The sequence below is a fragment of the Pan troglodytes genome, chromosome 12 (genome assembly GCF_028858775.2).
Source record: "Pan troglodytes isolate AG18354 chromosome 12, NHGRI_mPanTro3-v2.0_pri, whole genome shotgun sequence".
NCBI lineage: Eukaryota > Metazoa > Chordata > Mammalia > Primates > Hominidae > Pan > Pan troglodytes.
This window is the reverse complement of record NC_072410.2, coordinates 16,508,611-16,536,526: the sequence shown is the minus strand read 5'-3', so window position 1 is coordinate 16,536,526 and position 27,916 is coordinate 16,508,611. Positions and strand designations below refer to the sequence as shown.

At 42.8% G+C, this 27,916-nt stretch overlaps 1 pseudogene; it reads left to right on the top strand.

Annotated features, from left to right (window-relative positions):
* Positions 1-11,563: 11,563 nt before the first annotated feature.
* LOC104001117 (protein ILRUN-like) lies at positions 11,564-12,951 on the top strand (annotated as a pseudogene).
* Positions 12,952-27,916: the final 14,965 nt, after the last annotated feature.

Here is a 27,916-nt window from a genome sequence, read left to right as displayed (position 1 = left end):
AAACTGAACCCTTGGTGTTTTGGTAACAATTCCACATTATGGTGAGGCATATAATTATTTTGTTATATATTACAATGAAATAATAGAAATAAAGTACACAATAAGTGCAATGCACTTGAACCATCCAGAAACCTCATCGGAACTATTCTCTCTTTCAAAGACCTTTGATTCTACACATCGTTTCATTTGGCAACATTTATTTATGATGATCTGCCTTTCACTGAATGATTTCTGTTGCTTTTCTCATTTTTTTTTTTTTTTTTTTTTTTTTTTGAGACGGAGTCTTGCTCTTTCGCCCAGGCTGGAGTGCAGTGGCCCGATCTCAGCTCACTGCAAGCTCCGCCTCCTGGGTTCACGCCATTCTCCTGCCTCAGCCTCCCGAGTAGCTGGGACTACAACTACAGGCGCCCGCCACCACGCCCGGCTAATTTTTTCTATTTTTAGTAGAGACAGGGTTTCACCGTGTTAGCTAGGATGGTCTCGATCTCCTGACCTCGTGATCCACCCGCCTCGGCCTCCCAAAGTACTGGGATTACAGGCGTGAGCCACCGCGCCCGGCCGCTTTTCTCATTTCTTAAGCTCCTTGCCCAAATACAGTGCTCAAATGCTACTGTGTCCGGAATTGGTTCCTTCCAGTGGGTTCCTTGTCTCCCTGACTTCAAGAATGAAGCCACGGACCCTTGCAGTGAGTGTTACAGTTCTTAAAGATAGTGTGTCCAGAGTTTGTTCCTTCAGATGTGCCTGGAGTTTCTCCCTTCTGGTGGGTTCGTGGTCTCACTTGACTTAAGGAGTGAAGCTGCAGACCTTTGCAGTTAGTGTTACAGCTCTTAAAGGTGGCGTGTCCGGAGTTGGTTGTTCCTCCTGGTGGGTTCATGGTCTCGGTGACTTGAGGAGCGAAGCCACAGACTTTTGCAGCGAGTGTTACAGCTCATAAAAGTAGAGTGGACCCAAAGCATGAGCAGCAGATGGGTTCTGAGGTTGCTTCCAACACTAAAGCTCCTTAATTCTTTTTTTGCTTTGTTTTGTTTTTGTTTTTGTTTTTTGAGACACAGTCTTGCTGTGTCACCCAGGCTGGAGTGCAGTGGCATGATCTTGGCTCACTACAACCTCTGCCTCCCAGGTTCAAGCCATTCTCTGGCCTCAGCTTCCCGAGTAGCTGAGATTAGAGGTGTGCACCACCATGTCTGGCTAATTAAGGTTTCTCCCTGTCAGCCAGGCTAGTCTTGAACACCTGGCCTCAAGTGATCCACCCGCCTCAGCCTCCCTAAGTGCTGGGATTGCAGGCATGAGCCACCATGCCTGGCCTCTAACTTGTACAACATGCTCATCTCCTTCCTGGAACTCTATTGAATTAAAATGCAAGCCAATTAAATGCTGTCTAAGACTATGGAGGGAACAAAGTTTTGAGGGCACAGGTTGTCCACAAATCACCACTTTGACCCAGAAAGGAGGGACAACGTTCAATTTTGATATGGGTTCACATTGCTATGTGATACACATTTCTCCCTCTACTTTGAAGGGTCACATGAAAATGGTTTCTTGTTCTCTCCTGATCCCTATAGTGCCCTGGAAAAAATATCTAAGTAAACATGTTGGTTTTTAAAAAATGTTCATGTCAGGTTTTTTTCATAATGTAATTGGATAAGATTTCCATGTCCCCAAGTTAGAGCATTCCTTCTTAGACCTGATCCTCAGAAGAATGCAGACAGATTTATATTGCCTGGGGGCGGGGGGGGTCTGGAACTGGGGTAGGTCCTTGTTCCATGAAGTCCATCACTTCCATAATCAAGTTTGTACTGCCTTTGAATTATTAGTACCAGTTATTAACACTTGGCCTGCAGGTTTAAGGCCAAGCCTTTATCCTGGAGTTTGAGAGTTTCCTGAATTTGTCCCTATCTACTTTTCAACCTTTACCCTCAATGCCTGACAAAGAATTCCCAGCTAAAGTGCATGTCATATGGGATATGCACTGTTCTCTAAATAGACCTTGGCATTCAGTCATTCGTTTATTCAACAAATATTTATCCAGTGCTTATTGTTGCTATGACCAAGACCGTGTGACAACAGCTTTCAAGGTACTTAACATTTCTCTTTGTTCTTTTTAAACACAGTGTCCCAAGTCTCTCTGAGCCTGAGTGTTATTCTTTGTTTTGAGGCCAACACAAATTCCATCTCTTTGTGAGATACTCCTGGCTCATTTCACTTTAAGTTTATGCCTACAAATTTCTATCAATTTCAACCTCAATCCTGCATTTCTCTGGTAATTTACACCCACATCTTCTCTCTTCTTAAAACTCTGCCTATCAGTTCATAACTCCATCTGTTACAGAGAAAACAGAAGCAAGGAGAGAATAGCCTACTTTTCTATTTACAAGTCTGCCAAAGTATCTATGACCCTATTCCCTCTCACCTGCTTAAGGGATCTATTCCTGCAATTACTCCCCTTCTGTCATGAAAAATGCAGTTTACCTTTCTGCTGAATTATTACCCTAAGCATTGACATATGCTGCAATAGGCTGGGCTCAGTGGCTCACAGTTGTAATCCCAGCACTTCGGGAGGCCAAGGCGGGTAGATCACGAGGTCAAGATATCAAGACCATCCTGGCCAACATGGTGAAACCCCAACATGGTGAAACCCCGCCTCCACTAAAAATACAAAAATTAGCTGGGCTTGGTGGCGCATGCCTGTAGTCCCAGCTACTCGGGAGGCTGAGACAGGAGAATCTCTTGAACCCAGGAGGCGGAGGTTGTAGTGAGCCGAGATTGTGCCACTGCACTCCAGGCTGGCGACAGAGTGAGACTCCGTCTCAAAAACAAATAAATAAATAAATGCTGCAATAATAAGTAGGAAAAAATATCTCCTTCCTAGACCCCATGTCTCCCTCAACTATGGACCATTTCTCTGCTCACCTTCAGAGCAATCATGCCTGGCAATATTAGTCTATATTCATGGCCTCATTTCTTTCTGATTCTCCTGTTGCACACTACGGTCAGGCTGTGAAGGACCTCTTGTCAAATCCACAGTGGCTCTCAGTTCTCATTTCATTTGAACTCTCAGCAAGCGCTTGACATAGTTTATCAGTGGCTTTGTTATCGTTCTTTTTCCTTGGCTTCTTGGATGCCATGCTCTCCCGGTCTTCCTTTCCTCTTTTTGGCCACCTTTTCTAAGGGTCTTGCTGGCTCCTCCTCATCCCCTTGACTTCTCCATGGTGCAGTGCCCTGGTTCCCTTCTCTGCACTTTCCTGGTCTCATCCAGTCCTGTGAACACATAGAACACCATTTATGTTCTGATGATGCTCAAGTATGTATCGCTAGCCCTGACTCTGTCTCCCTGAGCGTTTCCTGAACAATCTTGACTTGATGATGCGAGGGAAGCCTTCTAAACCTGCAGAGGTTTTGCAGCACATCCAGGGTTCAATCAGACTCCTGCCTTTCCTACTCTCTGCTCTAGCTGCACAAGTTTCTTTGTAGTTCCTCCAACAAACCAGGACCCTTCTAGTTCTCCCTACTGAGAATTTTCTTTCCATAGATATTTACTCTCTCACTTTATTTAGATCTTGTCTCCTGTGTCACCTTATTAGAAGGCTTCCCTAACTACCCTGTCTAAAATACTAATCAAATAGCGTACTCTCTAAACTCCCTTCACAATCTGTCCCCAACCCTGACTCAGTTTTCTTCACTGCACATGCACCTGTCATTATATGATTCATCTTATTTGTTTGTTAATTGTCTGTCTCCTGCCCTAGAAAATACATTCCATGAGGTCAGTGATTTTGTCTTGTTCATCCTCAGATCCCATGTACCTAGAAGAGTGTCAAGCACATGAGTGAAGGCATGGATGTTCCAGGCATTAGTGATCTTGCCTTTCCCTAAAGGGCTGTTGCAATTTTAAATCTGCACATTTGGCAGGAAGCCCTGCCTTGCTTTATTGTGTATGTGTTTGTCTCTATGTTTTCTTTGCCAGGTCAGTGTCAGATAGCACAAGACAGGGACTGTGCTTCATGCCCTGTCATGCTTTTGCACAGCAGTGCTCTGACCAGTAAGTGTTCAGTATGTGGATGTTAATGTGGTTGTGGCTTAGGTTTTCCTTCTGATGTAAGCATTTCTTTCTTTCTTTCTTTCTTTTTTGTTGAGACGGAGTCTCACTCTGCCACCCAGGCTGCAGTGCAGTGGTGCAATCTCAGCTCACTGCAACCTCTGCCTCCTCAGTTCAAGCGATTCTCCTGCCTCAGCCTCCCGAGTAGCTGAGATTACAGGCATGGGCCACCATGCCTAGCTAATTTTTTGTATTTTTAATAGAGACGGGGTTTCACCGTGTTAGCCAGGATGTGTGCTGTTGACTGCGCCGGGCCAATTCTTTCTCTTTTTGAGATGGAGTCTCGCTCTGTTGCCCAGGCTGAAGTGCAGTGGTGCGATGTTGGCTCACTGCAATCTCCACCTCCTGGGTTCATGGGATTCTTCTGCCTCAGCCTCCTGAGTAGTTGGGATTATAGGCACCCTCCACCAGGTCCGGCTAATTTTTTGTATTTTTAGTAGAGACGGAGCTTTGCCATGTTGACCAGGATGGTCTTGAACTCCTGACCTCAAGTGATCCGCCTGCTTTGGCCTCCCAAAGTGCTGGGATTGCAGGTGTGAGCCACTGTGCCCGGCTGAGTCCTCAATAATTCTTAAGAGTGGAAAGAGTTCCTGAGACTAAGGCATTTGAGAACTGCTGTGGTAGAGGCAGTGAGGGTGGGAACAGGACGTGGCTGTGTCTCATTCTCCCGGGGGATGACAATTTAGAGGAGACCTGTTAATTTGGAAGACAGTCACTATGGACAGCGTTGGAGAGTTCTACACTTTCTGACTGGTCCAAGAAAGACTAGATGTTGTGAGTCAAATGGGCCAGAGTGCTGTTTCTCTCTTCACATACTTTAGGTTACCAAAACAACATAAATGCCCATTTTTGAGTATTTCACTGTAGAATGGAGAGAAGCTTCCTTCTGGTATCTCACGTCGTCTTCTCCTGTCTCCCCTGATTATCAGTTGTACTTACTTCTTTGTGCTTCACATACAGTGTATTTGACTCGAAACTTCACAGGCTGAAGCACCTGGATCATTTTGGTGCCTTTAGCCCTCTCTCCCTGTTGGAGTGTGGGCTTCTGCAGAGCAGGCACTATGCCCAGCCCACTGGATCCAGGCAGAGCCACCCTGGCATCTGGTCTAGTGCAGAGGGGGCCTTCAGAGCATGTTTGCTGACTGAATGAGTAAATATAGAAAGGTCATGCTATTTAGGGTAAAGATGAGACTGTTCTGTGAGTCTGTTACTTAATCCCTTACGCTGCATGCTCTTTCCTCCCACTCAGAGGCAGCTGTTTGAGGAGCACAGATCTCTCCGTCTTCTACAAGCCGAGAAGCAAATGGGAATTGTTGACGAAGCCCTGGTCTGGAGTTAGGAGGTCAGGCGTCTAGTCCAACCTTGCCTCTAACTAGCTGTATGCCATCAGGTCTGTAAAGTGCCTCCCGATCATTACCTACGGATAGACACTCAGATGGACATATGTCCTCTGAATGCACAAACAGTCACATGGACAAACTCCTTGACCCCTGGCTTATGAGAAATGCTCAAGCACCAGGGTGATGAATTTGATGTGAGAAAGGCTTTTATTTTACACTCCAGAGGCAGGACAATTTTAAAATACCATCCAGCATGGGCCTATATTTTTTAGGTGATATTGAGTGATCATTGAGAAGCAAAACAAGATACAGAGAGGGACTGAGAAACTAGAATGTGTCTCACCTTGCCCTCAATCAATGAGATTCACGCATTCATTCCTCAAATATGTATTGCTCACTATGTGCCCATGTACCAAGATTGGTGTGGGACTTGGGTAATCACAGTGTGATCAGGTTATGTGGGGTCCTCGCCCTTTCTGGGGCTCAGTTTCCTTGTTTCTAAAATTAAAACTTAGAAAAGATGTTCTTTAAGAGCCTTTCCAGATTGGAACGTCTGTGATTTTCCTCAGCCGTGGAAGCAGTCCCTTGCTTCTTGTTTATGTATCTATTAAAATCTTGGGTAACAGAATTTAACCATTTTTTGAGATTTAACCACATTTAAGCCCTTCAAAACTTCATGCTTTCCCAGAAGATGAATCGTGAGATACTCCAGTGTATCTGGATGGGGGAAAAAGAACAAATGTCTTGGGAAATTTGAAGATCTCTCTGTCTGTGCACAAGTCTCTTTCACTCAGCATTAAACCGTCTCTAAGTAGGAAACATCAAATTTCTCCCATCTCGGAAACTCATCCGTGTCTCCACATGTGGCTTCGTTTTTGAGAGACTGATTAATTTTTCATGCCTGTGATTCCCTGGCTTAGCCCCATGCAAGGACATGACTGCTGAAGGCCTGTCATAAATCTAATTATTTTTTACAAGTTCTATTATATGAGCAGCTGTGATGCTATGGATGGGACTGCTCACTAGTTCTGATGGCAAAGCGCAGGACACTCTCTGTCCTCTTCAGGGCCCTTTCCTCCCCTTTTCCACGGCTTTGCCATGTTCTACCCTTCTTAGCACGGTCGATATAATCCAAGGTCACCTATTCCTGAAACAGCATAGAGATTTATGAAGCAGGAAAAGATAGCAAAGGGCTCCTGATTTGATACATCTCAGGAAAGAATCCAGTTGCAAAAAATGAGTTTAGTTTCACCTTAAAAGAAAAAGAAATGTTTAATATAAGGAAAGTTGATTCCCAGGGTTTGACTCAAGTCTGTCAGCTACAGTAGCTGAGACTTCAAGGTCTCAGGAGGAAGGAGAGCTCTAGAGAGCTGAGCTGCATCACTATGCTTTCAAAGGAAGATGCAAACCCCTAAGGCCGGAACATGTCAAGATAAATTTTCTCTGCTTTGAAAAGAGAAACAGTTTCTCTTTTCAGTGAATGTTTGATACTCTCGAGGCCCCGATTCCCTTAGTTCAATGCCAACATTTTTCTTGTATTAATCTTATTTTCTCTCTCACATTTAGGTTGTAAGTCCCTTGTTCTTAGCCCAGTACATAGCACAGAGAAAGCCCTTAAATGAAGAATGAATGTCTGGCTCTGTTCTCTAATATGGGGTCCTATGTCATGCTAGCAGGAAATGCTTGTTTTTACAGTGCTCAATTTAGGCATATTTATTCTCCTACTGGTAGTTTCTAGGGATTAACCAAAGACCAAAACCTGCCTACTGAAGCCAAAGGGCCTGACAGTCACATCTTGAAGCTCTGACACTGCCCAATGGGGGGACCAATCGCCTTTCGTGGAAATATTTCCTCTTCACCCACTTATCAAAGATTTATTAATGACCTATTGTGGGCAAGGAACTCTACGGGGCTCCAGGGATATAATGTTAGGTAAGCCATGGTCCTTCTCCCATGAAGTGGGGGTGATAAAGTAGAGTTACCTGCTTTAAAAAAAAAAAGTGTGCTGAATTGTGTTTTTATTTCAGATAAGCTAGGAATAATTTTTTTAGTATATTTATAGTGGAATCATGCTCCTTGCAATATGTGGGCCATACTTATACTACAAAATTATTCCTAGTCTATCTGAAATTCAAATTTAACTGGGTATCCAGTATTTTATTCCTGTGTTACAGTGGCACCCACTGTCATAGTCAGACTGTTGTCTGAGTTCAGGAGAGATAACCTAATTCTGCCTGAGCAAGGCAGGGCAAATTTCTCAATGGTATTGGAAGAGTAGGGATTAGCTCATTTAATCTCTTGCAATTGTTGTCACTATTACACCCTTGTTTTTTTTTGTTTTTGTTTTTGTTTTTGTTTTTTGAGATGGAGTCTCACTCTGTCACCAGGCTAGAGTGCAGTGGCATGATCTCAGCTCCCTGCAACCTCCGCCTCCCAGGTTCAAGCAATTCCCCTGCCTCAGCCTCCTGAATAGCTGGGACTACAGGCGTGCACCACCACGCCCAGCTAATTTTTGTATTTTTAGTAAAGACGGGGTTTCACCATGTTGGCCAGGATGGTCTTGACCTTTCGACCTCGTGATCCACCCACCTCGGCCTCCCAAAGTGCTAGGATTATAGGCATAAGCCACCGCACCTGGCCTATGCCATTTTTAAGCTGGGAAAACTGAGAGCCAGAGGTTAAGTAGCTTGCCTAAGGTCAGTTAGCTAGTAAGTGTCTGTGCTGGCATTTGAACCTAGGCAGACTAAGCTATTAGCACACATGTAACCACTATGCTATCCTTATATCGCTACTTCTAATAATTTATTTATGTGATTTGCTGTACAAACCGTCTCCATATTTCTTGGCTTAAGTCTTTCACGTGATCCACACAGGGACTGAGAAACTCAGTAATGAATGCCACTTTGCCTTCAGTCAATGCGATTTATGTATTCATTCAGCACATGTTTATTAAGCACTCTGGGCTTTATGACCATATTGTCAGATTTGGTATCATGCTCTCTTTGGTATAAATTGGGACACATAGATTAGGTAAATTGCCTTTAATATTAAATATGTCATCTGGGCCAGCCCTGGAACTCCTAGACCACCTCCTGTGTCTATGACAGAACCCAGTTCTGCTTGGTGGGTATCTATTTCTCATTCAATAAAATGAGGAAAAATGAAAATAAATTCATACTATGACATGATGATCTTATCATCCATGTCAAGTATAGAAATACCATCCTTTTAGGTCTTTGAAAACAAAAGTGACCTTCCTATTGGGAGAATGTGTTATAGTATGTGGGTCTCACCCTTGAGTGGCCATCAGAGTCCCTTAGGGGCTTGTGGAACAGAGACGGCCCGGCCCCACCCCCGAGTTTCTGATGCAGCAGGTCTGGGGTGACCCTGAACATTTGCATTTCTAGCTAGTTCCCAGGAGATGCTAATGCTGCTGGTCCAGGGACCACCTGCGGAGAACCTCTGGCACAGCAATGGGAAGGGTGAAATCAGAAAGCCTGGGGTCAGTGTCCAGCTTCCAGCCTTGAACAAGGCCAAGTTATAGAGCCTGATGGAGTCTGTTTCTTCATCCAGTTAGGCTCTTGGAGCCCTTCTGAGAATGAAATGGCATAAGGTAAAATAATAGTTATTTTTCTTGCTCTTCTGCTTTGGAGATACTACAGTTGTGCTTCAGTGACACACACAGCATCATGGATTGCCTGTCTTGATTGCTTCCGCCGGTCTCAGCTGAGAAAAGGCTCCTGACTGATGGATGATGTGGGGGAGTGCAGGAATCCTATTTGGCTTGATGCTCAGCCCAGAGATGCCCGTGGTGAGGTGAGATGCACATTGGGGTCCTGCAGGCTGTCCCTGGGCCGCAGGACTACACCCTTGTCTTTACTTGGTTTTCCCGGAAGCAGACCCTGAGACAAGGTGCAGTTTGTTTAGGAGGCGATCCCAGAAAATGCTGGCGGGAGAGCGGGAAGGGAAGCCAGGAGGGAAAAGAGGCATTAAGAACTCCTCCATAAGGCCAGTTATCACAGTGGGCATGGTGGCCTGGTCCGGCTGGGGGAGCTCTGGCTTTCTTTGGAGGCTTCTCTGGGGATCTTTATCTGTCATTCCTGCTGCCTGAGAAAGCTCTCAGGTGGGAGGTAGTTTAGCTAATGCAGGCAGCCCCAGGGCCTGGGGTCCAGAGATGCCCATGGCAATCTCCTCCATCCTCGGGCCTCTAGCCAAAGCTCTAAGGCACCCACTGTTAGTGGCCATATGCCATGCGCTTCACGTGCTCCAGGCAGAGACGAGCTCAAGAGCCTCTGGTCTCCGCTGCGGGTGGCGAGGCGGCTGGAACAGCATACTTCAGTCGTTCCGTGTCAGCCTCCACCCCTGGCAGCACCAGAGCCTCCCAGGCGTCCCCGCAGTCCGAGCCAGCCTTAGCACCCAGCGCTTTCTTGCTGTCGCCTGGTTGTTCCCGCGGCGGCGGCCGAGCTCAGCACCTCTCACACTCCCTGCCTCTCGAGGACTCTGCTTGTTCCTCATCACAGCACGGTTGCTCTCGCACCCAAGGCGGTGTCCCCCCAGCGCCTCACCACGATCGCAGCAGAGATCTCCTGCAGGGCGTCCGGGCCTTGGGAAGGCATCGCCATCTCCCGCAGCGCCCTCCCGGACTAGCGCAGCGGGCTGGCATCGCTTCCTGAGGTTTGGCCCCAAGTTTTACGGCTTAATGAGGCACATAAATAGATAAATTGTCTTCATCACGTCAGCGATTGCTTTCACTTGGCGGGAGACCCACATATTATTGCACCTTTGGGATTCCCCTTCCTAATTCGGAGGCAATCACCATTATTCACATTTTATGAAATAAGAAGCACAAGCTCAGAGGGGGTTCAGAGAAGTTTAAACATGTATACAGTGGTTAAATGGTTAGGTTAAGATGGCCATTGAACATTTAAGTTTAATGATTTATAAAACCATATAGACAGCGTGGGCATGTGATCTGTGAGCCGTGGTCCCCACGGAAGCGGTGAGAGCGCACCTGGCCGGCTCAGCCACACGGCGCGGTGGCCTAGGCCCTGCTGCGGGCTCTGGATGCAGCGGTCACGGTTTCCCTGAGAGGGCACCTCCCAGGGGCTGCTCCGGCCCAGGGCAGGGCGTTGCAGGGGTGATGGGACAGCCCTGCTTTTGGGAGGCGCGGCACTCTGCCAAGGGCCACCCCTGGTGGCCCTGCCCAGCCTCCCTGGGAGCACACAGCTGTCTAGGATGCTTCTGGGCATCCTTTCCCTCCGTTCCACTCAGGGTCTGTGGTGCTCCACAGGGAGTCTCCAAAATGGCCCTAATGACCTAAAGACCCCCACCTCCTGCTCTCCACATCCTGAGTGGGCCCCTCCTATTTTTTACCCGAGCAAATCTGTGTGAGTGTGAATAAATTATCCGTGTGAATGGAATTCAGAAGAAGTAATGATTCGTGACTTTTGAGATTAGGTTATAAGGGACTACAGCTTTCATGTTGGGCTGTCTCTCTGTCTATCTCTGTCTCTCTCTTTCTCACCTCTTTCTCTTCTCTCTCTCTTTCTTCCTGTCTATGTCTCAGATCACTTGCTCAGGGGCAAGCAAGTGGCCATGTTTGAAGTGCACTCAAGCAGCTCTGTGGAGATGCTCACATAGTAAGAACTAAATAAGGCTCTCAGTGCCACTGAGACCAGTCAGCAATCACATGAATGAGTTTGGAAGGGGTACAGGAGCCTTCAAATGGGGCTTGACTGCAAATTATAATTATTGTTTTTATTTATTTATTTTTTTTTAGCAATTGTATGTTACCATATGGGTAGAATTGGGTTTTGCGTTGTTATATAATCTAAACATCTTTTTTATTTAATAGGTGAATTAACTTGATAAGTGTTTAACAGGTGAATTAACTTGATAATTAACTTGATAAGGTGAATTAACTTGATAACGTGTTTGCTTTTGGAGAGGCGAGAGGCGGTGGAGCTAGAGGGGTGGGGGTGGGGAGAGGGAGTGGCAGAGTGACCTTACCCCTGTGAGACTGAGAGAGGCCCCGGGCCTACCTCAAAGGAGTGGGGTCACAATGCTAGCTAGCAGCCAGCCCCCTCCTGGTCCCCAGGCCTGGCAGCACGGTGGCAGCTCGGTTGTGAGGAGGCGAGGAAACAGCTGTCCAGCTCCCTGCCATGGAGGGCATGGACGTGGACCGGGACCTGGAGCTGATGCAGAATTTCAGCTGCCTGAGCACCACCAACAAAGACGTGCTCATCTCCAAGTTCCAGAGGCTGCTCGGCTTCCAGCTCAACCCTGCCAGTTGCGCCTTCTTCCTGGACAGGACCAACTGGAACCTACAAGCAGCAATTGGTGCCTCTTATGCCTTTGAGAGCTCAAACATCAGTGTGCCCTCTGTGTCCTTTGTTGAAGATGTCACCCTAGAGGAAGGGTAGTCAATACCTCCTGATACTCAGTTTGTAAAAACTTGGTGGATCCAGAATTCTGCGGCAGAGGCCTGGCCTCCAGGGGTTTGTCCTAAATATGTCAGGGGAGACCAAGTTGGACATGTGAACATGCTGATGGTGAGATTGCTAGAGCCGCAAGAGATTACAGATGTTATTGTCCAGATGTGCAGCCCCAGCAGAGCAGGAACGTATCAGGGACGGTGACGGATGTGCACTGCTACAGGACTCTACTATGGAGATGTCATCTGGGTGATTCTCAGTGTGGAGGTGGGTGGACTTTGAGAAGTAACACAGCAGCTGTCATCTTTTGAAACGGAGTTCAACACAGCCGCATAGCAAGGTAGAAGGAAACTTCAACCCTTTTGCCTCTCCCCAAAAGAACCAACAATCAGATGAAAACAACTTACAAGACCCTGGGGGTTCCGAGTTCTACTCGATCAGCAAAAACACATGGGCTCCTGCTCCTGACCAAGCTGAGCAAGACCAGAGCAGACTGTCACAGAACTCTGTAAATCTGTCTCCCAGCAGTCATGCAAACAACTTATCAGTAGTGACTTACAGTAAGGGGCTCCGTGGGCCTTACCCCTTCGGCCAGTCTTTTTTTTGGAGATGGAGTCTTGCTCTGTTGCCCAGGCTGGGGTGCAGTGGCGTGATCTCGGCTCACTGCAACCTCTGCCTCCCAGGTTCAAGCAATTCTGCCTCAGCCTCCTGAATAGTTGGGACTTACAGGCACGCACCACCACGCGCAGCTAATTTTTGTATTTTTAGTCAAGATGGAGCTTCACCATGTTGGCCAGGATGGTCTTGATCTCTTGACCTTGAGATCCTCCTGCCTCGGCCTCCCAAAGTGCTGGGATTACAGGCGTGAGCCACTGCGCCCTGCCCCCTTCGGCCAATCTTAAATGGGTGTCAGCAAGAAGAAAAATTAACAAAAGACAGAAGGCCTGACTTTGGGGGTGGGGCAAGGGGTTTGTCTGGATTGCAGATCACATTGCACAGACCCCTGGCTCTGACCCCCTCTCATCCCGGAAGAAGAGGAAGAAGCAGAACAGACTAGTTTTGAGTAAACTTAGTATGCATGTGTGAAAAAAAAATACTGGCTCTTAGTTCTGTCCTTTCATTTGATACTAGCTACTTTGATAGTTATTCTTCAGGTTGTTCACTATATTGTTGGTTTTCTCTCTTTTGTGTGTGTGTGTGGGTTTGATGTTCAGGAATGCTTGTGTTTGTGTTGTGGTGTCTAGCCTTATATTTATACCATTATGTAATAACTTTAATCCTCTTTTCCTTTAATGGTACCTTATTCCCACCTAAAATGTGCAATATAATTACTGTTTTCTCTTTCCTTGTATCTCTCCTCTACTACCAAATATTACCCAATACTACCTTTCTTAGTATTTATTTTTGTACTGTTAAATATGCTTAGACTTTTATTACATGGTTTGTTGGCTTTAAATAAAATCCTCTGACTCTCAGCTATTACTTATAAATCCCGCAATACATTTCTTTCTCTTCTGCATTGGTGCCCATCCACACCCACTTTTTTCCCCCTTTTCCCCCAAGTTTTTGTCAGCATGTATAATATTTACATATTATTTTCTCACTTCAACTTCTGAAACCCAGAGGTTTCAGCCTCAGTAGTAAAGTTAAATATATTTGATACTGATCGCCAGTCCTTTTGCCCAAATCTCCCCCATCAGCTCTTGCTTGACTACTGTTCGGTCTTCTGGAAGAGTCTTTAAAAAGGCTCGTGGGAATATCGTTTGAGCTTTTTCATGTTTAAAACAATTTATCTGTAGCTTTTATTTTTGAGAGCAGCTTAGATGGCTCTTGGGTCACATTTTCTTCCTTTGGGTATCTTATAGGTGTTGTTTTACTACCATTTAGCATTAAATCTTTTTGTGACCAGACAAATGTGTTCCTTTATAAGTGATTTGTGTGTGTGTGTGTGTGTGTGTATGTGTGTGTGCCTTTTACTATGACATGCTTCAGTGTTGACTATTCTGGATTAATATTTTCCTAGCAAACAATGATCCTTACATAGATATTAGTTTTCTTTAATTGCAGGAACCTTTCTTGAATTATATATTTAAATTGTGTGTTTCTGTGTGTGTTTTTTTTAAAGTAATTTCAACTTTTATTTCAGGTTCAGGACGTGCTTTGTTACATGGGTATATTGTGTGATGCTGAGGCTTGGGGTATGATCAATCCCATCATCATCTAGATAGTACCCAATAGTTTTTGTTTGTTTGTTTGTTTTTGAGACAAAGTCTTGCTCTTCTCCCCCAGGCTGGAGTGCAATGGCGTGAACTTGGTTCACTGCAACCTCCGCCTCCCGGGCTTAAGCGATTCTCCTGCCCCAGCCTCCCGAGTAGCTGGGATTACAGGTGTGCACCATCATGCCCAGCTAATTTTTGTATTTTTAGTAGAGATGGGGTTTCGCCTTGTTGGCCAGGTTGATCTCGAACTCCTGACCTCAAGTGATCCACCCACCTTGACCTCCCAAAGTGCTGGGATTACAGGTGTGAGCCACCGCGCCTGGCCAGTACCCAATAGTTTTTCAATCACTGCTGACTTTCCTTCCTCCCACCCCCATCTAGTAGTCCCCAGTGTCTGTTATTTCCATTAATATATCTATGTGTTCCCAATGCTTAGCTCCCAGTTATAAGTGAGAACATGTGGTCTTCAGTTCACTTACGATAATGGCCTCCAGCTGCATCCGTGTTACTTCAAAGTGTATGATTTTATTCATTTTTATGGTTGTGTAGCAGTCTGTGGTGCATATGTACCACATTTTCTTTATCTAATCTACTGTTGATGGGAACTTAGGTTGATTCCATGGCATTGATATTGTGAATAGTTCTGTGATGAACATACAAGTACATGTGTCTTTTTGGTAGAACAATTTATTTTCCTTTGGATATATACCCTGTAATAGGATTGCTGGGTCGAATGGCAGTTCTAAGTTCTTTGAGAAATCTCCAGACACTGCTTTCTACAATGGCTGCACTAATTTACATTCCCATCAACAGGGTATATGTGTTCCATTTTCTCCACAGCCTTGCTTGCCAGCATCTACTATTTTTTGACATTTTAAATAATAGCATTCTGACTGGTGTGAGATGTTATCTCAATGTGGTTTTGATGTGCTTTTCTCTGATGATTTAGTGATATTGATCATTTTCTCATGTTTGTTGACTGCTTGTATGTCTTCTTTTAAGAAGTGTCTGTTTATATCTTTAGTTCACTTTTTAACAGGATTTTTTTTTTTTGCTTGTTGAATTGTTTACATTCCTTATAGATTTGGATATTAGACCTTTGTCAGATGCATGGTTTGTGAATATTTTTCTCTCATTCTGTAGGTTGTCTGTTTACTCTGTTGATAGTTTCTTAGGCTGTGCAGAAGCTCTTTAGTTTAATTAAGTCCCACTTGTCAATTTTTGTTTTTGTTACAATTGTTTTCGAGGACTTAGTGATAAATTCTTTCCCAAGGCTGATGTCCAGAATGGTGCTTCCTAGGTTTTCTTCTAAGATTCTTATAGTTTAAGTCATATATTTATGTCTTTAATCCATCTTTAATTTTTGTATATGGTGAAAGGTACAGATAGAGCTTCATTCTTCTGCATATGGCTAGCCAGCTATCCCAGCACCATTTATTGAATAGGGAGTCCTTTCCCACTGCTTGTTTTTGTCAATTTTGTCAAAGATCAGGTGTGCAGCTTTACTTCCGGGTTGTCTTTTCTGTTCCATTGGTCTACATGTCTGTTTTTGTATCAGTACCATGGTGTTCTGGTTATATAGCTTGAAGTCAGGTAATGTGATGTTTCCAGCTTTGTTCTTTGCTTAGGATTGCTTTGGCTATTTGGGCTCTTTTTTAGTTTCATATGAATTTTAGCATAGTTTTCTCTAGTTCTGTGGAAATGATGCTGGTAGTTTGATAGGAATAGCATTGAATCTATAGATTGCTTTAGGTAGTATGGCAATTTTAACAATATCAATTCTTCCAATCTGTGAGCATGAATGTTTTTCCATTTCTGTAATCTCTTTCAGCAGTGTTTTGTAGTTCTTCTTGTAGAGATATGCTTCAATGTCGACCACTCTGGGCTCATTTTTTCCCAGTGAACAATAAGCCTTATACAGATGCCAGTCCTCTTGAATTTCAGGAACATTTCTTGATTTCAATATTCCAATTTTTCTGTGGTTTATTGTTTTGGTTTTCTTCTTTGGGAAAAAAATAAATTTCTTTAGTCATCTTCATGTGTCTTCCAGTTATTCTATTTTTCTCTGTAATTCGTTTAATTTTCTGACATATCCATTTCATTGTATTCTTTTCTCATTTGTAACCATATATATACATTTCTAATGTTTTTTCTTAAAATGTCTGATCTCCTTATGTGTCATTTAATTTTGTGTTTAAATTTGTAGCGAGTCTTTTCTTTTACTACTTTGTGGATATCTTCCCCGAAATCTTGCATTTCTGTTTCTGGTTTTTCTTTCTAAAGTTAATTGCTTTGATACATTTTTAAAATATTTATTCTTTTGTCGTTGTTGTTGTTGAGATGGAGTCTCGCTCTGTCACCCAGGCCGGAGTGCAGTGGCGCGATCTCGGCTCACTGCAACCTTTACCTCCCAGGTTCAAGTGAGTCTCCAGCCTCAGCCTCCTGAGTAGCTGGGACTACAGGCACACGCCACCATGCCCGGCTAGTTTTTGTATTTTTAGTGGAGACCGGGTTTCACCATAATGGCCAGGCTGGTCACGAACTCCTAACCTCAGGTGATCTGCCCACCTTGGCCTCCCAAAGTGCTAGGATTACAGACATGAGCCACCGTGCTCCGCCTAAAATATTTATTCTTATAATATCTTTATATCGGTGTTATGTAGTTCTTTTGAAAAATTTTATTTTTCTACATATCCATAAAACTATTGAACTAATTGGCTTTTTATGAGCCAGCTATTTGCAGGAGATGTGTGTGTGTGTGTGTGTGTGTGTGTGTGTGTGTGTGTGTGTGTGTATAGAGCGTTGAGAACTGGAGGGAGGGAAGGGGAAGACCAGGTTGGTTTCCTGAGCTTCACAATTCAATGGCTCTCTCACTTCTCCCACCAAAAAAAAGATTGCTTCTGCATCTATTGATTGGGCATATGATTCTTTCCTCTGCTTCTATGAATCAAACATAGTCTAGCAATGTTTCTTCTACTGGCTGTACTTACTCCAATATCTCCAACCATTGCTACAAAGGATGAATATAGTCTTTCCCTTCTAGAGTGAGCCACTTACATCTATAGCATAGCATATATTTTTAATGGTACATTCTGAGTTGTGCCTTTGCAGGGTCCCTTATCACCTGCTCATTATTTTTCCTTCCACATGACATGTGTTTTGATATTTTAGCATCTGGAAATTATTTCTATTTTTCATTCTCCATTTGCTTTTGTTTAATTTCCAAGCAGAGAGGAAAAGTATGCAGACTTATGTATCTATGTAGTGGAAGTGCTCACTGACATCTCCTGAGTAGTCTTCTTTGTAATTAACAACATAGGTTAGCAAGATGACTAAGTGAGATGAGACTAAGGTACAATTTCTGTTCCGTGTTTAATTTCTTTTTTCTTTTTTTTTTTTTTGAGACGGAGTCTTGCTGTGTCGCCCAGGCTGGAGTGCAGTGGTATAATCTCAGTTTACTGCAACCTCTGCCTCCCGGGTTCAAGCAATTCTCCTGCCTCAGCTTCCTGAGTAGCTGAGACTACAGGCACTTACCACCATGCCTGGCTAATTTTTTGTATTTTTAGTAGACAGGGTTTCACCGCATTAGCCAGGATGGTCTCAATCTCTTGACCTCGTGATCTGCCTGCCTCAGCCTCCCAAAGTGCTGGGATTACAGGTGTGAGCCACCGCGCCCGGCACTGTGCGTTTAATTTCTTGCGACTAGCTGGTTGGTCAGTGAGACCACTTAGCTAGCAAAAATAAGTAAACTAGTCTGACAAAATTGTTCTAATATGCACAATCCAAAAATATTTCCACAAAAATGAGTATTTTTATTTACGAATTCAGTTGAACAGCAGCAACAACAATAATAATAAAACACCAGGGGCAATTGACAAAATTACAATCTGAGGATTTTACTTTTGAATTTATGACCATAGTCATCCTTCTGCATTTTGTCATAATTTCTTACATTCATGAAAGATGATAAAAACCGATTTGAATGCAGTTTGTTAATGTCATGAAATATTATTTTAGAGAAACATTAAATCACATCTAGTGCCACTGCTATGGTTGGAATGTGTCCCCTTCAAAATTCAAGTGTTGACACTTACTGGCCAATGTGATAGTATTAAGAGGTGAGGCCTTCAAGAGGTGATTAGGCCATGAGGGCTTTTCCTTTGTGAAAAGGATTAAGGTCCTTATAAAAGAGACTTCGTGTAGCATTTGGCTCTCTTGCCTTCTTGCCTTCAGCCTCCAGAACTTTGAGAAAATAAATTTGTTCTTTCGTTTTTTGATGTTATGACTTTGGATTTCTATTCTTTATAAATTACCTAGTCAGTGGTGTTCTTTTTTTTATTTTTTTAAACAGACACAGAGTCTTACTCTGTTGCCTAGGCTGGAATGCAGCAACATGATCATAGCTCACTATAGCCTCAAACTCCTGGTTTCAAGTGACCCTCCCACCTCAGCTCCCGTGAAGCCGGGACTACAGACATATGCCACTGCACCCAGCTAATCTTGTAAGTTGTTGTTGTTGTTGTTGTTTAGTAGAGGTGGAGCCTCACTAAGTTGCCCAGGCTGGTCTCAAACTCCTGGACTCAAGTAATGCTCTTGCCTTGGCCTCCCAAAGTGTGAGGATTGTAGACATGAACACCTAGCCTAGGTCTGTGGTATTCTATTATAGCAGCACAAACAGACTAAGACAGAAGCTCACTAAACATACTTCTATTAAGGCTGTTTTGGCTAATCTTTTGCCATTTTTTTTTTAAGTAGTGCAACTTGGCTAAAAACATTGTCAAAGTGCTTTGAGGGTATTAGATTCAAATTCTGTCTGCATAGTTTTATTGTGTTTGGGCCCTAGAAGTAAAGCTTACTCAGTAGAAGGATGTTTTCCAGTACAAAGAGTTGAATTTTGGGCTCCATGGTAGCATGGTAATAAAAAGTTATGGCATTAAATACAGTCCTAGGAGTTGCTTTTCGATTTTCGGCCAAACCCAAAGATGCAGATTATAACTTATGTCTTCATCACTTCTTTGGAAGCTCGTGAGCCCCTTCCACAAATATTTCCACAGTAAATGGAAATCTGTCCTCTATAATAGCATACCTGTGGTCAGATCTTATAGTATTTGGAAGATTATTTTTTTAAAATTCTTTGCAAACTAAAAGAGACAGACCTTTTGGGTAAATTTTTATGTCTTCTTAGAAATAGGTATCATAATTTTTGGTCCAGGAATGTAGATAATGTCAACTTTCTGGAACCCAGATTCTTTGTTTTTCAAATGACAGAGACTAGATGAATTGCTTTTTAATGCCTCTCAAGTTGTTAACTGAAAGGTGGGTGTAGAGCTATCTCAGAACACAATAGTTTTGAGGAATAACTTTTGAAAGTCATTGGGTAGGATGACCACCTATGCCCCATTTGCTTGTGCTAACTTTTTCTTTTGAACACTTATTCAGGGATGATCAATATTGGGGCAAAATAGAGATTATTAGGCAGATATTATTATCTACTCTCAGATAACTCTACTCTTTGTGATTACATGATTTTAATTTTATTCATTTAGGTAGTTAAACAAAAAATTAAAGTTTTTTGTACTTAAACTACAATTACTCCCAAAAGGGATTATGCCTTAAGCTTCTGTTACTGAAGGCTTTTATTATAATTTAGTACTTTAGACCAAAATTATTGGCATTCAATTTTACAAGACTGTTGTGGTTCAGAGATTGTGCCTTATAAATATAGGGAGTGGGGTGGGGAGGAATAGGGAGTTGAAAGTCCCAGTTTTTGGTTTTTTTTTTTTTTTTTTTTTTTTGAGACAGTTTCGCTCTTGTTGTCCAGGCTGGAGTGCAATGGCACCATCTCGACTCACTGCAACCTCCGCCTCCCGGGTTCAAGTGATTCTCCTGCCTCAGCCTCCCGAGTAGCTGGGATTATAGGTGCCCGCCACCACGCCTGGCTAATTTTTGTATTTTTAGTAGAAACAGGGTTTTGTATTTTTAGTAAAAACAGGGTTTTGCCGTATTGGCCAGGATGGTCTCGAACTCTTGACCTCATGATCCGCCCGCCTTGGCCTCCCAAAGTGCTGGGATTATAGGCATGAGCCACTGCGCCTGGCCTATAAATATTCTTTACCAAGTTAAGAAAGTTTGTTTTTATTTCTAGTTTGCTGATGATTTTTAATTGATATGTAACATTTGTACATCTGATATTCTGTTACATGCATAAAATATGTAATGATCCAGTCAGGGTATTTGGGGTGTTCGTCACCCTGAGTATTTATCATTTCTATGTGCTGGGAACATTTCAGGTCTTCTCTTCTAGCTATTTTGAAATATACAATAAATTGTTATTAATCATAGTCACCCTACTCTGCTATTTAACATTAGAACTTATTCCTTCTAACTATGTGTTTGTACCCATTAACCAATCTCTCTCTATTTCCTTCCACACCCCCTGCCACTACCCACACACCCTTCCCAGCCTCTGGTATCTATCATTCTACTCTTTACCTTCATGAGAGCAACTGTTTTAGCTCCTACATATGAATAAGAACATGCGATGTTTGTCTTTATGTGCCTGACTTATTTCACTTAACATAATGACCTCCAGTTCCACTCATGTTACTGCAAATGACATGATTTTATTCTTTTTAAGGCTGAATAGTATTCCATTGTGTATATGTACCACATCTTCTTTATTCATTCATCCACTAATGGACATCTAAGTTGATTCTACATCTTCGTTATTATGAATAGTGCTGCAATAAACATGGGAGTGCAGATATCCGTTTTATATGCTGATTTCCTCTCCTGTGGATAAATACCCAGTAGTGGGATTGCTGAATCATACAATAGTTCTCCTTTTAGTTTTTTGAGAAATCTCTGTACTGTTTTTCGTAGTGGCTGTACTAATTTACATTCTCATCAACAGTGTTTGAGTTCCCTTTTCTTTGCATTCTTGGAGCATCTGTAAATTATTTTGTCCTTTTAATAATAGCCATCCTAATTGGGGTGAGATGCTATCTCGTTTTAGTCTCGATTTGCATTTCCCTGATGATTAGTGATGTTGAACATTTTATCATAAACTTTCATAAACTCATTGCTGGCCATTTGTGTGCTTTCTTTTGAGAAATGTCTACTTATGTCTTTTGTCCCCTTTTTAATGGGATTTTCTTTCCCCACTGTTGAGTTGAGTTCCTTGTATAATCTGGGTATTAGTCCCTTGTTGGATGAAAGGTTTGCAAATATTTTCACCCATTCAACTGGCTGTTTCTTCACTCTGTTGATTGTTTCCTTTGTTGTGCAGAAGTTTTTAGTTTAATGAAGTCCCATCATTCTATTGTCATTTTTGTTGCCTGTGCTTTTGAGGTCCTAGCCATAACATGTTTGCCTAGACTCAAGTCCTGAAGTGTTTCCCCTACGTTTTCTTCTAATCATTTTATAGTTTCGAGTCTTACATTTAAGTCCTTAATCCATTTTGAGTTGATTTTTGTATATGGTGAGAGAAAGGGGTCCAGTTTCATTCTTCTGCTTATGAATATCCAATTTTTACAGCACTGTTTATTGAAGAGAGTGTCCTTTCCCTGAGGTATGTTCATGGTGCTTTTAAAAAAAGTGTTTGTTTTTACCAAGTGTTTTTGCTGCACTACTGATATGATCATGTCTTTTTCTTCTTTATTGTATTAATGTGGTAAGATACATTGTTTTATTTGCAAACGTCAAACCAACCTTACATTCCATGAAAACTCCAACTGGTTGTGATTTTTAAAATTATTGCTAGGCTATATTTTCTAATATTTTCTTTGAGGTTTTTGCATCAATGTTCATGAAAAAGCTTGGTTGGTAATTTTCATTTCATTTGATGCCCACAGATTTTGATATTCAAGTTTTCTCCTCATTTAATGAGTGGAATGCAGTCTTTCTTTTTATATTTTCTGGGAAATTTGTGTAATATTTTTGTTATTTCTTTCATAAACATTTGTAGGAATTCACAGGTAGAGCCATCTAGGCCTAGGATTCCTTTGTTAGTAGGATTTAAATTCCATATTTGATTATCTATCTTTTTGTGTCCCTGATTATTTTATATAAATGCCAGATGAGTATGTATGCTATATATAACTGTTGTGTGAAGGAGTTACATATACAAAGTGACTCTCAAATGTGGAAAGATCCAAGAAACCAAAGAACTAAGCAGACAAATCTAGTTTGTCGATGGAGGGCAATTTATTAGGGAACTTATGGATGGAAGCATGGTCTCAAGCAGCTGCAAGACAGGTAGATTTCCACACTATTACTTCCTAGACTCAGGGCTTACATACCATAGGGAAAGGGGTATGTGCTCTACAGAGACAATTGAAGGCAACCCTCTAGAACAGGCAAGGATGCTGTGTGCGTCGTGGCCTATAATCTTGGTGACCACATCAAGGGTGCTTGGATCTAAAGGCAGGATTTATGTTGAGTACATGTTCTCACACTAAGAACAGCAAATAAAGTAGGAACCAGGAGGCATTCACGGGACTGGAACTAATCAGAAGTCAACATGGCAGATTAGCATCCAAGATGGAGTCACTATTGTCTCCACAATAATTGTAGTTAATTTGAATCTCTGTGTGATGTTATCTTCCTCAAGAGAGGATTTACTATTGTTTCTCACAGAAGGGTGGGTCCTTTAATCTAATCAGAGAGTGAGATGACTTGAACCTGGGCCTCATTCTTTGGGAGGATACTCTATTTCTGGCACCCCTGTCTCTAGGGTTTACCCCTTCCAAGGTCCAAACTGGAAGCTTGGGTATCTATTAGGGTCCCTTGTTTTTGCTGAAAGAAAATAGCCTTCTTTGCTTTTCCCGCCAGTTCCTTGGAATTGTTTCAAGTTACACTTAGTTTCTCAGCGGCTGCTCTCTGTCCTGACTGTGTGCTTCTCAGTCTATGTTGTCTGAGTGGCAAATGTCTCCAGGAGAAAAAGTCAGATCACATGTTGGGCTGACTTCCCTGGGTTTCCCATCTCTCTGGGATCTTCACAGAGATATTTATTTTATTATCTCTAGCTTTTCTAGTTATTAACAATGAGGAGGTTGGCCTGAAACAAGTTAATTCCACCAAAGTCAGAAGTAAACATTACACATTATCCTTGAATGAAAGCATAAAGGAAAGGTGGCTTTTAAAAAGTAAGTACTCCTGTTATTAATACTTATCAGCGCAAGTCCAACAGTCTTAGGGAAAGACAATTAAATAAACTTTGAGTATTGAAATTTTAATTTGCACTTTGGGTAATGCATATTCTAAACTGAGAAAAGTAATATCCATTAGTAGAATGTGTTTATCCAAGAATAGAGACTCCTCGTTCTTTCTAGCAGGATAAGTAGTGATTGCTGAACTTTGAACTGGGTAATAACAAGTTGATACTAAGTACTGTACTTATTATTTACTCTTTACTCTTGTGCACTTTCATTTCTCAAATTGTACCGTGGAACAGTTGGAGCACAAGTCGAAACAAATCTAAAAATATTCTTGTGAAAAATGAATCATACACCAGCTGGTTGCTATGTTTTTGTTGACAGGAACCTGAGGACATGTATTGTGGCTTTATTTTCTAAATAATGATGTGCTCTTTTTTTCAATATAAAAATAACGCCACCAGACAGCAACTTTAAAGCATGGACTTTAGGCTGTTTTTAGCAGTACTGATAGGTTTACCTTTACCCACTTGCCCTCACCTTTCCCATCTGATAGAGTCCTGCCCATATCTTGCATTTATGGGATGAGTCCTCAGGTTATATATCGAGTCTCCACTCCCTTAACTAGAAATCTTAGACTCCTAAACATAGCGTTTTCTCTACTGAGCTAATAGGCCCAGCTCGTGTAAAACCAGGTGCTTAATGTCATTAGTAAAGACTGAAATCTTATTAAGATAAATTATTTATGATGGATGATGCAAAGATTCAATTCAAAGTGGTATAAACTATCAACATACAGGAGCCTGAGTTACTTTTTGTGCACTTATAATTTCCTTAACAGAATGAACTTCAGTGAAAGGGGGGAAAATAAACTTAATTTATATTCTGGGGAATTAAACACATTGATCTTTAACTAGTATAAGCCCAACAATTGTTTAAAGGGAGAAAAAATCATGCTGCATGTAGCTCTTATTCAACTGTCATAAACAAACTAATGATCAGTGGTGATTCCAAAAGTAAATGTGAACCAGGCACGGTGGCTCACCTCTGTAATCCCAGCACTTGGGGAAGCCGAGGCAGGTGGATCACCCGAGGTAACGAGCTCCAGACCAGCCTGGCCAACGTGGCAAAACCCCGTCTCTACTAAAAATAAAAAAAATCAGCCAGGCATGGTGGCAGGCTTCTGTAGTCCCAGCTACTACTCAGAAGGCTGAGGCATGAAAATTGCTTGAACCCAGGAGGCGGAGGTTGCAGTGAGCTGAGATCGTGCCACTGCACTGCAGCCTGGGTGACAGAGCAAGACTCCATCTAAAAAAAAAAAGAAAAAAAAAAAAGCAATTGTACATTAAATATAATGCTGTTTAAATTTTGAGCCCTTCTGAATTATGTAAAGTGTTTGTTTAATAAAAGTGAAGTACCCTTTAAAACTGTGCAGTCCGATACAGTGGCCAATTGTCATCTGAGTGACTTTGAGCACTTACAATGCAGAGAATGTGCATTGAGGTGGGCTCTAGGTGTAAACCTCATACCTGATTGTTATTCACCTGAGTGAATAACAAAAACAGGAATATAAAATATCTCATTAACTACTTTAAATATTCATATGTTGAGGTGATGTTGCTTGTACATTAAATTAAATGCAAAATATTGTTAAATTTAATTCTACCTGTATTTCTTTTTACTTTTTAATGTGGTGACTAGACAATTTTTAGTTCCATATGTGGTTTACATTATATTTCTATTGGTCAGAACTGCTTGAGAAGCTCAAAAATGTTGGACAGCATTTAGGAATGTAAGAGTAAATCTCTCCATATCCAGTATTATTATGAAAAGTGGAATATTTCTAAACACAGATGCTCCCTTCCTGCAGAGGGGCTGCAGACACCCTAACTCCAGCCCACAGAGACCTACTGCGGCTCCTCACCTTCAGAACTGTCGGATAATGAATCTGGGTTATTTTAAGCTACCGAGCTTGCAAAAATTTGTGACAACAGCTAGAGGAAACTCATACAAACACAGAGGATGAAACTGAGACTCTAATAATTAAGAAACTTAACCCAATCACAGGTGTTTGAGGAACGTCTGTGGTCAGACCTAGGGCTTCTAATTCCCAGTGTAGTGATATTGATCTCACACCACTGATGCAGTGAAAGTAATAAACCGAGAGACCGCTGTAAACTGAGGTCACAGCTGTCCCCTCTTCTCAATGCACTGAAGAAAGCCTCCTTAGAGAAAAAGCAATCAAATATTAGATCAGTAAATTGCTTTTGAAATTTAAGATGTTATGGTCTCCTTTAAAAGTATTCTTGTAATAAGACACTTAGGAAACGTGTCTTTCCTTTAGTCAGTGGGTGGGATGAGAGAAGTTTGAAACAGACTGTAAAAGAGATGAATTTTAATATTAATCATTTATGCACTCATGACTATGAGCTCAGAAATGAAGGTTATTTGGGGAAATATCCTTGAAGAATTGGCGCAAAGATTGCTGGAAACCATCGCGGACATCATTATGCGGAATTCGTGCCACATTCTTTTAACTCTTCATGAAGCGGAGAAAAATGCCTGATTCTCAGCACTCACAGGGTTTATGGCTCAGTCAGTTACAGTGTTGCAGGAATGGGGCCACTGTGGAGGAATCGCAGAGTACTCTGTGGTTCTAGGTCACAGACTCACTCCCACATTCTGGGAACCTACTTGACCATGGCCAGCTGGTGGTCAAAAGCCAGGTTGAGGGCAGCTTTTCTTCTTCCCAGCTCTCTCCTTTTCCTGTCCTTGCGGGTCCTTCTGTTCTTCTGTTCTTCCCTCCTGCCTCTGGCCCTTCTCTCCTGCATCCCATCTGTTAGGCCATCCCATCTGTTCCCCTGGCCAGTTTTCTCCTGATATCGCTGGAAGTTCCTGGTGGCCTTTGTGACAGGGTCAACTTACCCAGGACTCTACAGGTCCTAGTCTCCACCCACCTTCTCTTCTGTCACATTCGTCAGCTCAGTAACGCTTCCCAGGTGATCAGTCGCTCAGGTCAGACACGGGGCCCTCGCCTCTGCCCTGTCACCTAGCCACTGGCCTTGTCCCTTCCAGGCCCTTCCCCAGGGATCCTTGAGGGACCCTCGGCTCGGCGTGCCTGTCCAGCCCTGCAATGTGACACTCTCTTTTTGGTCCATGCCCACCTCCTGCCCTGCCTCTGTCGTCCTGCTTTCCTGCTTGGAAGATTTATTCTTGCTTCAGGGCCCTTGCTCATGCCTGTACCTTTTACTAAGAATGACTTTCCTTCAAGTATAGGACCTGGCAAGGAACTTCCCACTGATCTTTAAGACTCATTGCAAGCTTTATGTTTCCTAGAAAGCTGGCCCTGACCTATAGCCCTCCCACTGAGGGAACTGAGGCCCCTGCCACTGGGTGTTGGCACTGCCTCTGCAGACACCTACTGATGCCTGTGGCCTGGGCCGATGCTGGCCACACTGCCTCCACTCTCCTGAGTGCTCGTCTCTGCACAGAGTCTCTGCTACACTTCATGGCTAGAACATGTGTCTCCTTATAGCCGGATCGCGTCTCAGCCTCATGCCTCTGGGGACTGACGCACCTGTTAGGTGGGAGCTGCTCAGTGGAAGACGAGCAAAATCATCCCAGTCACATGTCAAGAGATTCGCCACTAAAAGAACAGATCATGTAGGCATGAATGTTTGGAATATTTATCTCATCATTACATTTCTCTAGAAATACAGGAGCACGTGAATAGCATACTTTTTTTGTTTTACAGAGAACTATTGCTTTCTTTAAAATGGCAAAACAGGCTGGGCGTGGTGGCTCACTCCTTTAATTCCAGGACTTTGGGAGGCTGAGGCGGGCGGATCACCTGAGGCCAGGAGTTCAAGACCAGCCTGGCCAACATTGTGAAACCCCATCTATACTAAAAATAAAAAAATTAGCTGTGTGTGGTGGCTCACGTCTGTAGTTCCAGCTATTCGGGAGGCTAAAGCATGAGAATCGCTTGAACCCAGGAGGCAGAGGCTGCAGTGAGCTGAGATCATGCCACTGCACTCCAGCCTAGGCAATAAAATGAGACTTGATCTCAAATAGTAACAATAATAAATACATACAATAAGATAAAATAAAATGGCAAAACAGAGTTGAAGAGAAAAATGACAAAAACTGGATTGCTAATCATTTTACATAAAGTCATCCAGCAGGGAAATATTTCAGGAAGGTATTTTTCTTTTTCTTTTTAACTTCTAAAAAGCTTATTATGGAAAAGTGCAAAGATACACAAAAGAAGAGAGAATAGAGTGTAATGAAGCCCTATGTAACCACCACCTTGTTGCAACAATTGCCAACAGCTTGCTGATTTTAGTTTATTTTTATTTTATTTTATTTTATTTTATTTTTTGAGATGGAGTCTCACTGTGTCACCCAGGCTGGAGTGCAGTGGCGTGATCTCGGCTCATTGCAAGCTCCACTGCCTAGGTTCACGCCATTTTCCTGCCTCAGCCTCCCAAGTAGCTGGGACTACAGGTGCCTGCCACCATGCCCGGCTAATTTATTGTGTTTTTAGTAGAGACACGGTTTCACTGTGTTAGCCAGGATGGTCTTGATCTCCTGACCTCGTGATCAGCCTGCCTCAGCCTCCCAAAGTGCTGGGATTACAGGCGTGAGCCACCACGCCCGGCCAGCTTGCTGA